This window comes from Suncus etruscus, chromosome 13 (assembly GCF_024139225.1).
Source record: "Suncus etruscus isolate mSunEtr1 chromosome 13, mSunEtr1.pri.cur, whole genome shotgun sequence".
In the NCBI taxonomy this organism is placed as follows: domain Eukaryota; kingdom Metazoa; phylum Chordata; class Mammalia; order Eulipotyphla; family Soricidae; genus Suncus; species Suncus etruscus.
In genome coordinates this window covers 38,627,289-38,640,381 of record NC_064860.1, presented here as the reverse complement: position 1 = coordinate 38,640,381, position 13,093 = coordinate 38,627,289, and the positions used below count along the sequence as shown (strand labels likewise).

Genomic DNA, 13,093 nt, shown 5'->3' with positions numbered 1-13,093 from the left:
TTGAAGTATATGTCCTTTGTTTTTTTGTTTCTCATGTTTTTTGTTTGTTGCACCAAGTTATTTAAGTGCATATAAGTTCCCTATTGTACGCCATTGAGATTCTTTTTACAAAATATTGGGGTATATTTAAGTAAAAAATAACTTTAAAATAGTAAGAGTAAACAAAACAAGTTAAAGCTTAAGTCCTAGAGCCATACACTTTCATTTGGCCCTGCTCTTTCTATTCACATGATTTTAAAGAGGTTACTTTTATCTTTCTGTATTGACTTTTTCCCTCAGTTTTAATATAAAAATTGGGGCCAGAGTGATGGCACAGCAGTAGAGCATTTGCCTTACATATAGTCAACCCAGGTTTAATTCCTTGCTTCCCATAAAGTCCCCCAAGCCTGCCAGGAGTAATTTCTGAATACAGAGCCAGGATTAAAATCCCTGAGTACTCCTGGATGTGGCCCAAAAACCAAAAAAAAAAGTATTTGCGATGTTATGGGGTTTAACTGAATTATAGGGGAAAAGTGATTGAAATAATAGCTAACTCTAGATAAGAACTATAAAGTATTTGCTGTTATTTACTCCACTAAGTTAATTAAGTGTATGTAGTAGTTTAATTAGCTGGGTTAATGATTTCAGTACTTATTCATTGAACAATACTGTCAGTTCTCCCTTAGTTAATATAGGTGCATATGGTAAAAGGTAAACATTCATATATCTTGTGTACTTTATGCATTCTGGATTTTTTTTCCTTATGAATTAATAGCAAACAAAGCTAAGCACCTCTATATTTTTGCTTAACAGTGTTATCTAGGATATTTTTCACATTTGATATATAAAGGTTGCTTAACAACCTACCTGTTTAGCGACCGCTCGCACTTACGACCATCTCTTCACCGTTATTTTATTTTATTTTAAATATCCTTTCCATCTTGTACACTTTACAGTACAGTACTGTGGTTTTTGGTACTTTAATGTACTACTTTATAACTTTATGTTCTGTAATACATTGCAGTACTGTGTGTAAATTACACAACCTATGCAAATTAAAACAAGTGGAAGCTTTCAGTTTGATCTCATTATTTTACTTATTCAAAATACTGTATTGTCAAGTATTATGCATATACTGTACTACTGTACAGTATGTACTCATGCAGTTCCTCACTTAATGACCAATTCACTTAATGACCAAGTCTTTGAAATGGAACTTGGTCGTTAATCAAGGAGTATCTGTAATTAAAGTGCCTCATTCTATTTAATACCAAACTAGTATTCAATTGTATAACCATTATATAAAACATTTATTAAAGAGCTTGCTTCTCACCTTGACACTTAAATAGTTTACTTGTGTTAACTTATTGACTGACTACTTGATGAGATGGGGGTGTGTGTACTGCATTTTGGTCCACACACTAAAGTGCTCAGTGCTTACTCCTGGCATTGTACTGAGGGGTCACTTCTGGTGGAACACAGGGGTCCTTATGTAGTGCCAGAAACTGAACTTGGGTCCTCTTTATGCAAACAGGAAGGGACTTATCTGCCATACTGTTTGTCTGACCAAGATAAATATTATCTTTATTTAAAAAATGAAATAAATATGGTATGAGGTTAAATGCTGAACCAGTGTCACATAGCTTTAAAGAACTAGTATTTGGGTGTTTGGACCTACGTAATATCTTTATAAAGATTATCATAACCATTACACCTTATTTATTTTAAAGTTTTTTACTGATTGCTGTAAAATAAAATCCACAAGTTGTGATATCACCCACATGCTGTTCTCTATCTCCAGGTAGACAGGTCTAAAGAAGCAGGGTAGCTGCAAAAGATTAATAAACAAAGCCAGTCAGGAGTCAGTCTGCACCTTTTCTTTATTAGTTCAGAACAAAATCCACCAGGGTGGACAGAGCAGAGTGATCCAGGTGGGCTTTTACATATCAAAGGAATTAATTTTAACAGAAAGAGGAAGATGGGGAATGCCTTTGTTTTGGGTTAATAGCTAGGTGTCATCTTACAGATTGCAGTTCTATGATTTACAATATCGTTAATGGTGGTACACACCTATCACCATTACACTCTCCTTCCTTGGAGACCCTTTGAGATTCCTATCTGCAAGCCACTCTTTCTCTATTTTAAAATAAGACTATTTTAAACATGTTATCATGGACATCTTAATCATTCGTATAAGAATTGGTATCAAAACAAATATTTTGTAAATAAACATTTTGTACACATAAAGTAATTTCACAAAAATGGAAGAGCTAGGACCAGGGAGCTAGCTCGAGTTCAGGAATGCATGCTTTGGAGTTTTATCTTTAGCATGACATAGCTCTTCAGGTACTTCTGCTATAGACTTGGAGATATCTTTGAAGCACCATGAAGGTGTCTCCTCACTGCAGTGAATCTCTAGACATTGAACTGTTTGCCTCATCCAGTTAGCCTTGCTTTGCAAGGAGCAGGGGCCCCAGGTCCCAAGATATTGCTAAAGCAGCTTCTTCCTCATACTGCCTTCCAGGAAAAAAAAAAAAAAGAATGAAACTACTCTGTCAGAGAATATGTGCTTTTTAGATTTTGATGGAAATCGCCCCTGGCAGGCACGTGGATGTTTGGGATGCTGGGATTCAAACCACTGTCTGTCTTGTGTTGGTTGCTTGCAGGGCAAATGCCTTACTGCCGTACAATTGCTCCAGCCCCTATCTTTTTTATTTTCTTACAACCCATAGATCAATGAGATTATTCTGTTTCTCTTTCCCTATGGCTTACTTCACTCAGCATAACGGTTTCTATGTACATCCATGTATAGGAAGATTTCATCACTTCATCTCTCCTGACGGCTGCATGATATTCCATTGAGTATATGTACCACAGTTTCTTTAGCCATTCATCTGTTGAAGGGTATCTTGGTTGTTTCCAGAGTCTGGCTATTGTAAATAGCGCTGCAATACATATAGATGTGAGGAAGAGATTTTTGTGCTGTGTTTTTGTGTTCCTAGGGTATATCCCTAGGAATGGTATAGCTGGATCATATGGGAGCTCAATTTTCATTTTTTTGAGGAATCTTCATATTGTTTTCCATAAAGGCTGGACTAGACAGAATTCCTACCAGCAATGAATGAAAGTTCTTTCCTCCCCACATCCCCAACAGCACTGATTGTTCTTGTTCTTTGTTATGTGTGCCACTCTCTGTGGCATGCGATAGTACCTCATTTTGTTTTGATTTGTATCTCCCTGATGATTAGTGATGTGGATCATTTTTTCATGTGCTTTTTGGTCATTTCTTTGTCAAAGTGTCTGTTCATTTCTTCTTTCCATTTTTGATGGGGTTAGATTTTTTTTTCTTTTTTGTTAAGTTCTGTCAGTACCTTGTATATTTTGGATATTAGTCCCTTGCTGATGGGTATTGGGTGAATAGTTCTCCCATTCTGTGGGTGGGTTTTGTATCCTAGGCACTATTTCCTTTGGTGTACAAAGCTTCTCAGCTTAATATAGTCCCATCTCAGCAGCATATTTAGTTGTTTTCAACTGTTCATTACCTCATTTTACTCAGAGGATTATGGTTCTCTTGCCACATGTAGTCTTTAATGACTATTTGTTGGAGCTTGCTCTTCAATCCTATGTTCTCCCTTGATTGTTTATCTTGCCTGCTTGTCTCTATTTTTGTTTGCTTTTTCCATTCTGAAGAAGCCATGCACTCTCTTAATCATATACTTCCTGTGCTCGCTTCGGCAGCACATATACTAAAAGAAAATTGGAACGATACAGAGATTAGCATGGACCCTGCACAAGGATGACACGCAAATTCTTGAAGTGTACCATTTAAAAAAATATATATGCTTTCTCCGTTTCTCTCCCTTATATTGTTCTAAGTAATTTTCAATAAAAACGATCTTGCTTCACTGAAAGAAAAAAACCAACAAATCATGTATGTAATCATGGTGCTTAATTAAAGGAAAAAGGTTTTGTTTTTTGTTTTTTTGGGGGGGGTTCGGGCCACGCCCATTTGATGCTCAGGGGTTACTCCTGGCTAAGCGCTCAGAAATTGCCCCTGGCTTGGGGGGAACATGGGGATCGAACCAGGGTCAAGATCTTTCCTTGGCTAGCGCTTGCAAGGCACACACCTTACCTCTAGCACCACCTCGCGGCCCCAGGAAAAAGATTTTAATAAAAAAAAATTAGGGGGCTGGAGAAATAGCATGGAGGTAGAGCAGATATATTTAATGTTCTTCAAAGAGGTTGTATCAATTTTCACTCAGAATGAGAATGCATATTTCCCACACACGTTTGCCATAACTGTCACTCAGTACTGTATAGTAATTGCATACTCTATGTTGAGGTGCTTTACTATGTAATTGGGATACTCAAAGAACAAAGCTATTATGGTTTCTGTTTTCCTAGCATTTAACTGTCTGGCAGTGGGGACAGACATTGAATAATTTGATCACAGGTTTTACTCCCTGCTTTTCTGCAGATTGAACTCAGAGCTTCACATATTTGAGTTATAAATTTTACTTTTCAGCTACATCCTTGGCCTGTATTCACAGAATATTAATTAAAATAGTACTAAGTACTACAAAGGAGCAATATTGAAGACTTTGTAACCTACCAGGTAGAATTGGAAGTTGATTTAAAGCAGCCAATTAAGTTCAAACCTCATTTTTTGTATTGTGAAATTAAAAAAATATTATCAAAATTCATATTTAACTTTTTGTTTGTTTGGGGGACTAAACCAGGCACTGTTCACAGCTTATTCTCTCTACACATAGGATTCACTCCTAACAAGGCTCAGGGTAACAGAGGTGTTGATAAGGATTAAACCCACATTGGCTACATACAAGGTTTGCACCCTACCCACTACCAGTTATTAAAATTAATTTGTATTTAACTTTTTGCTTTTCATTTATTCAATTTTATTTAAGAAATGTGATAAATAGGGTATTCCACACTCTGGCATTAACTAAGGTAACAAAGTTTAAAATTAATGCATTCTAAAAACCAAAAGATTTTCTGGTACTATTTCTTCCTTAAATAGTAGCAAAGTTGTATTAGTTCTGTTTTTGTTAAGATTCTTTTATTTTTTAACTTTATTGATTGATTGATTGATTGATTGGTTTAGGGACCACACTCAGTGGTGCTCAGGGGTCACTCCTGGCTCTGCACTCAGAAATTGCCTCTGGCAGGCTAGGAGACCATATGGAATGCCAGGAATCGAACAGGATCCCTCCTGGATCTGCCATCCTACTTCTGTGCTATGGCTTTGCCCCCTTTTTGTTAAAGTTCTTATTACCTTCAAGGGTGGCCAGTTTTTCTTTTAGACATATTCATTTACTTTTAGTTACATTGATATTTTACCCTATTTTGCTGTTATTTATGATTATTATAAAGTTATTTAAGTTACCTATTTAAAGTTAAGGGTTAAATAAGACTGCCTAGTTTATAAATATTACTTTCTTTTTTATATGTAAATCATTGATTGAAGCAAAATTGTTCATGATTGAGTTTTAGTCATAGAATGTACACCACCATTCACGAGTGCGCATTTCCCACCACCAATGTCCCAATTCCCCTCCCTTCCTACCACACTCCCACCTGCCTCTGGGGCAGACTTTGTGTGTGTGTGTGTGTGTGTGTGTGTGTGTGTGTGTGTGTGTGTGTGTGTGTGTGTGTGTGTGTGTGTGTTTTGGGTCACACCCGGCAGCGTTCAGGGGTTACTCCTGACTCTGCTTAGAAATGACTACTGGCAGGCTCGGGGGACCATATGGAATGCAAGGCAAACGCTTACTTCCATGCTATCTCTCCAGCCCCATGGAGCAGACATTTTATTTCTTTCTCTCTCTCTCTCTCTCTCTCTCTCTCTCTCTCTCTCTCTCTCTCTCTCTCTCTCTCTCTCTCTCTCTTCTTTTTTGACACTGGTTTATACTACTGCTAATAAAGGTATACCATGCATATCACTTTATCCCCTTTCAGCACCTCGTTCTTATCCAGAGTGATCAATTCCGTCATTGTTACAGTGGACCATACTGCATTCACCTAACTGCATTCCTAACTGCATTCACCGCACATGGTGGCAAGCTTCCTAACATTGACTGGTCCCCTTGACCCTCATCTCTTTTTTTTTCTGAATATTATGACCATATTATCTGTTATTTTTCTTTCTTTTTCTTTTAGTTTTGAGGTGGGGTTTGGCCCACACCTGGTAGTACTCAGGGATTACTCCTGGCCCTGCACTCAGAAATCCCTCCTGTCAGGTTCAGGGACCATGTGGGATGCCAGAGATAAAACTCAGGTTCCTCCTGGGTCACCACGTGCAAAGCAAATATTCTACTGTTGTGCTATCGCTTTTAGCCCCTTATCTTTTTTTTTATTTTATTTTTTTTGGTTTTTGGGTCACACCCAGGCATCACTCGGGGATTACTCCTGACTCTATGTTCAGAAATCACTCCTGGCAGGTTCAGGGGACCGACCATAAGGGATGCCGGGATTTGAACCACCGACCTTCTGCATGCAAGGCAAATGCCTTACCTCCATGCTATCTCTCCAGCCCCTTATCTTTTTTTTTATATTCCACAAATGAATGAGATTATTCTATGTCTAACCCTCTCCCTCTGACTCACTTCACTCAGCATAATAATTTCCGTATCCATGCATGTATAAGCAAGTCTCGTGACTTCATTTTTTCTAACAGCTGAATAGTATTCCATTGTGAAGATGTTCCAGTTTCTTTAGCCACTCATCTGTTCTCTGGATATTGGGTAGTTCCCAGTTTCTGGCTATTGTAAATTGCGCTTTGATGACCATAGTAATGCAGATTGCTTTCCTGCATGGTGATTTTGGGTTCCTAGGGTATATCCCTAGGAATGGTATTGCTGGATCTTATGGAAGCTCAATTTGTAGTTTTTTAAGAAATATCCATATTATTTTCCAAAAAGGCTGGACCTTTTTGCAGTCTGCATATCCACCCTGCATTCCCTCCAGCACTGGTAGTTTGCTAATCTCTGGTGTTAGATAAGAGATTAAAGTCTAAGATAAACTGGGTACTGATAGAACTTAGCTTGAAGGAAAAAAAGATATAACCCCATCCAAAAAATGGGGGGGGGGGGAATGAAATGCAGGTGGCCAAAAGGCATATGAAAAAAAATTTCTTCATCACTAATCACCAGGGAGATGCAAATCAAATACAACAATGGGATAAACCTTAGTTTCATAAGAGATAGATATTACAGTAATCAGGTTTTGGAGGCTCTGTAGTTTGTGGTTGTGTTGTTACTTTATTTCTTATCTTTGCCATTACTTTTGTTTTGTTTTGTTTTTCATTTTTGAGCTACACCCAGCAATGCTCAGGATTCCACTTGACTTTGCATTTGAGAGTTAGAGTGCTCAGGGGACCATATGGGATACTGGTAATCATACCCAGGTTGGCCATGCAAAGAAAAGCAACTGCCCTCTGTACTATCTCTCCAGGTCTGTCTTTGCCATTTTGCTATAGGCAATCAATTATGAAAAAGAGGCTTTCACTTAGATTTTTTTTTTTTTTTTTTTTTTTTTTTTGGTTTTTGGATCACACCCGGCAGCGCTCAGGGGTCACTCCTGGCTCCATGCTCAGAAATCACTCCTGGCAGCTCGGGGAACCACATGGGATGCCGGGATTCGAACCACCGACCTTCTGCATACAAAGCAAATGCCTTACTTCCATGCTATCTCTCCAGCCCCCACTTAGAATTTTTTAATGTAATGTTTTATAAATTATTTTGTTTTTATTATAGTTTATGTAACATGTTTACAGTAGTGTTAATGTTTATGGTATTAACATATAAAAGTCATTACATATCCCTGCTTTAACACCGAAGTGTTCAAGACTTGCCTCCATTTTCTTTGTCACCTTTGGTCCAATCTTCTTTCCTCACCTCACACCAACCCATGGCCTACTGCTTGTTGAGCTGAGTTTTGTATTCTAAGGCCAAGAGTATGTCATTGTTGGGTAATTGTCTATTTCTTGTTTTATCTCCTTACATACTACAGATGAGAGAGTAAAGATAACAAAAAGTTAAAGCTACTATTTAAAATAAATTCTTCTAAATTATTTATTAAATACCTAGATGTAAGCTTTACTACTCTATAGTTCTATCATTTTGAGTGGGCTGTATAAGTTTTGAAACATATTGCCTAATCAAATACCAACCTTGTAAAGCTATTGTTAAAGGTTAGACAAGAATATCCACTTTCAACATAATGCTTGGGAGTGTGTTGTGTACTTAACAAAGAGTAGCTGATATTGTCTATTTGGGTGGGAGGGGATTTGGTGTCATAGTCAGTGGTGCTCAAAGGCTACTCCTGGCTCAATGTTGGGTGTTGGGGGAGGGAATTCCTGGCAGTGCTGGTGATTGAACCCAGGGCATCTGCATGCAAAGAATGCATCTCAGTCCTTTGAGTTCTCTCTTTGACCCTATTTTTATTTTCAGAGTGGTTTTTGTTGTACAAGACATAGTGCTATGTGGAAGGGTAGGATAGCAATGACTATGGGTGGGGAGATGTCTCAGAGATGGGGTGTATGCATGTGAAAGAACTAGGGTTGATTGCAGGCACTACATGATCCCCCTAGCACCAAGCTGGGGGTAGCCCCAAGCACCATTCCCCACAAATAATAATAAATATTCTCCCTGAAGACATAGTTGAGCTTGCTCATGTTATAGTTTTCTCATTTTTTATAGATCTATAGCCTATGCGTGCTCTAGTATTCATTAAATATAGTCTTGTGTTACTCTGGTTAAAATGAAATTTCATACTCTGATTTTAAGATAAAAAGGTCTATAAAAAGTTATAGATTTAGAAATTCTATACAAATTCTTTATGGACAAGTTTGTCAAATCTTTTTTTTTTGGGGGGGGGGGTCACACCCGGCAGTGCTCAGGGGCTACTCCTGGCTCCACGCTCAGAAATTGCTCCTGGCAGGCATGGGGGACCATATGGGATGCCGGGATTCGAATCGATGACCTTCTGCATGAAAGGCAAACGCCTTACCTCCATGCTGTCTCTCCGGCCCCAAGTTTGTTAAATCTTAATCATATTTAGCGAATACTTTTTTTAAAATTTTTTAATAGCTAGTACTGTTTGAAATTTATTCTAGCTGTGTCCATTCTTGCTTTTATCTATGCTACTTCTTTTTAGAAGTACTTTACTTCTTTTTTTTGGGGGGGGGGCACACCCAGCAGTGCTCAGGGATTACTCCTGGCTATCTGCTCAGAAATAGCTCCTGGCAGGCACGGGGGACCATATGGGATGCCAAGATTAGAACCAACCACCTTAGGTCCTGGGTCAGCTGCTTGCAAGGCAAACGCCGCTATGCTAACTCTCTGACCCCTTTGCTTTACTTCTTTCTAATATGTTACGTGAGTACTTCCTCAATAGTCAGGAACTCAATAGTGTTCCTGACTCCATTGTGTCAGTTTGACATCTAGTTTATTTGTACTTCTCTTGCTTACTTTGGTCTATGTCATTGATTTGTTTTTTGTTTTGAGCTATATCTGGCAATGTTTAGGGGGATCATCTGGAATGCTGGGGATCGAGCCCCCCTGGGTTGTGTGCAAGGCAAGCGCCTTACCTGCTATACTATTGCTCAGGTCTCTCAGTAATCTTTATAAACTTAATCACCTGTTTACCTTTATTCTTAACCATTGGCTTATTCATCACTTTTTTTTTTTTTTTTAGAATAAGGTTTTTTTTTTTTTGTTTGTTTTGTTTTTGTTTTGGGGCCACACCCGGCGGTGCTCAGGGGTTACTCCTGGCTATCTGCTCAGAAATAGCTCCTGGCAAGCACGGGGGACCATATAGGACACCGGGATTCGAACCAACCACCTTTGGTCCTGGATCGACTGCTTGCAAGGCAAACGCCGCCGCTGTGCTATCTCTCCGGGCCCTAGAATAAGTTTTATTTGGAGGTTCTTAAGGAGAGGAAGAGAATAAGAGAGAGTTAAGTGCTCACGAAAGAGCACAGCTTCTTCATTACTTTTGCCCCAGTACACATCCTACAGTGAAAGTATGGAAGTTAGAATCTTCAGAAGAGATGTGGAACATACGGGAAGTATGTGCTCAAGCACCATGTGCCCAGGCTAACTACATGGTGTGCAGTACCAACACATGGGCCTAGGTAGCACATGTGTGCCGATTTTTACTTTTTGTTTGTTTGTTTGGTCTTGGGCCACATCCTCAGTGCTCACAGGTTATTCCTGGCTATGCCTCAGGAATTACTCCCAGCAGGTTGGGGAACTTGTGGAATGTGGGGACAAAACCGGAGTCAGCTGTATGCAAGGCAATGGTCCTACCTACTGTGCTTTTAAAATAGCACTTTAATAATATCCCTTATATTCTAAAGCACTTTGCTTTTACGTTGTTTGGTTTTTGGGTCATACCCAGAGGTCCTCAGGAACTACTCCTGAGTCTGCATTCAGGAATTACTCCTGGCAGTGCTCAGGGTACCAAATGGGATTCTGAGAATCGAACTTAGATCAGCTTCATGTAAGGCAGGGGTCTCAAACTCAATTTACCTGGGGACTGCAGGAGGCAAAGTCGGGGTGATTCTTGAGTGCAAAGTCAGTAGTAAGCCTTGAACATTGGGGGTGTGTGACCCAAACAAAAACAAAACAAAACAAAACAAAAAAAGATTCCTCTAGGGCAGGGCCACAAAATGTTGTACAGAGGGCCTCGAGGTTGAGACCCCTGCAAGCCCCTTCCTACTGCGGTACTGCTTCAGTCCCTATTTTGTTACATTTTAAATAGCACATAGTTTTGTAATTCTTACCTGTTTTATATTGATAATGTTGATTACTTTATAAAATAAAGTAAACATGGGCTTCCCAAAATTTGAACCAAATTAGGGTTCACCTACAAGGAACAGTTGGGACTAATTATATTTAATAATCTACCACAGAAGTCTTTGTAATGGAGTTGATTGATTAGGTAGATTCCTAAGTTTGTCAACAAATTTAGTACTATGTAAGTTAAAGTTATTTATTGGCTGGAACTATACTTACCCTGTTAGTTGTTGTTTTTTTTCCAAGTATGAAAATATTTAAAAGATATGGTGCTTTCTTTGAGAAAATAAGCTGGGGATAAAAATAAGTAATTGCAATTAACTAGATTCTTCATCCTTTGGGGGGGGGGGGTTGAGCCACATCCGGTGACACTCAGGTTACTTATGTGCTCAGAAATTGCTCCTGGCTTGGAGGACCATATGGGATGCCAGGGATCGAACCCAGTCTGTCCTAGGTGAGTGCATGCAAGGCAGACACCTACCATTTGCGCCACAGCTCAGGCCCTTAGATTCTTCATCTTAACAAAAAATTTCCAAAGAAATTCAAGTGAACAGTATTGTATTAAAATAACAGTTCAGGGGCCAGAGTGATAGTACAGTCAATACGGTGCTTGCCTGACATGCAGCCAACTTGCATTTGATCCATAGTATCCATATGGTCCCCATCAGGAGGAATACCTGAGTGCAGAGACACAAGAAAGCCCTGAGCACTGCTAGGTGTGACCCTCCCTTACCCAATTTTTTTTAATTCAGTAAAATAGCACTTTAAGTGCCCAAGTGTTTTATTTATAAAAACAAGAGATGTTTCAGAATATGGTAGCTTTTATGTAATACCTTTCATTGTTCCCCAAACATTTGTGTCACTTGAAATTGGTAAAATGTATTATTTTGGAATAATGAAATTAACAGATACATATGGGACATAAACAAATAGCAATTAGGAGTAGATCTTTTCTAATGGAAGGAAAAAAGTGGGTATCTTGTTATGATTTGTCACTGCAGTATTCTGCAGCTTGTGGGTGAGATGGATGAGTCATTAGATCAGATGGCTGTTTATGCCAACTTTCTGGAATTTTCCTTTTCTTTTCTACAGTAGAGTTTGTTTTGGGAATTATGAAAATCTTAGTGGTAAATTGCATTTACTTTTTGTCCTTAAAGTAGGAATCAAACAAAGATACTTTAAAAGGAAAAAAAAAGCCATCGATTGATCAGTTCAGCATATTGTTTTCAGGGAAGCAACATTAAAATAGGTGATTAGGTGCTTTTTCTGACTTTACTTTGTACTTTGATTCTATAGAAATGCTATGGTCACCTGAAGATCACCAGTCTGCACAGAGCCGGTGACCTGAGCTTCTAGTCCCAAAAGTCCAAATAAAGCAAAATAGGCTTCATAATTTCTTTTCTTTCATTTGCTTTTTGGGCCACACCAGGTGACACTCAGGGGTTACTGCTGGCTATGAGTTCAGAAATCACTCTTGGCTTGGGGGAGCCATATGAGACGCCAGAAGATCAAACCATGGTCTGTCCTAGGCTGGCGTGTGCAAAGCAAATGCCCTACCACTTGCGCCACTGCTCTGCTCCCCATAATTTATTTTTAAATGATTGAGGAAAAATAGTTAAATATTGCATAGAAATTATATAGAGCATATAAAACTTTATGCAGCATTAAGTATCATAATCATTTATATATTTTTTTAATTTTTGGGGCCACAACCAGTGATGCTCAGGGGTTACATCTGTCTATGCACTCAGAAATCACTCCTTGCTTGGGGGACCATATGGGATGCTGGGGGATGGAACCACGGTCCTTCCTGGGTCAACTGTGTGCAAGGCAAATACCCTACCGCTGCGCCCACCCTTGCCCTTAATCCTTTATATCTTTTTTTGGGGGGATCACACCCATTTGATGCTCAGGGGTTACTCCTGGCTAAGCGCTCAGAAATTGCCCCTGGCTTGGGGGGAACATATGGGACGCTGGGAGATCGAACCACAGTCCTTCCTTGGCTAGTGCTTGTAAGGCAGACAACTTACCTCTAGCACCACCTCACCAGCCCCAATCCTTTATATCTTAAGATTTACAATAAGATTAACTTTCAATATAATCTGATTTGCAAAATAATTTGGGAAGTTGTTTTATCATTTTTAAATCTGTGCTTGCTGATGAGTGATGGGTATTGGACATTGTATGACTGAAAATCACTAACAACTTTGTATGTCAGTGATTCAATTAAAAATTCATTTAGGGGCTGGCGAGGTGGCGCTAGAGGTAAGGTGTCTGTCTTGCAAGCACTAGCCAAGAAA

General features: G+C 39.1%; 1 protein-coding gene and 1 non-coding gene across 2 annotated transcripts in view; both read left to right on the top strand.

Annotated features, from left to right (window-relative positions):
- The window catches only part of ATP6V1A (ATPase H+ transporting V1 subunit A), a 60,496-nt gene that overhangs the window by 9,166 nt on the left and 38,237 nt on the right, over positions 1-13,093 (top strand). The window lies entirely within an intron of this gene.
- LOC126026879 (U6 spliceosomal RNA) lies at positions 3,702-3,810 on the top strand. The gene has a single exon (XR_007502082.1). It is a non-coding gene; the product is annotated as a U6 spliceosomal RNA (small nuclear RNA).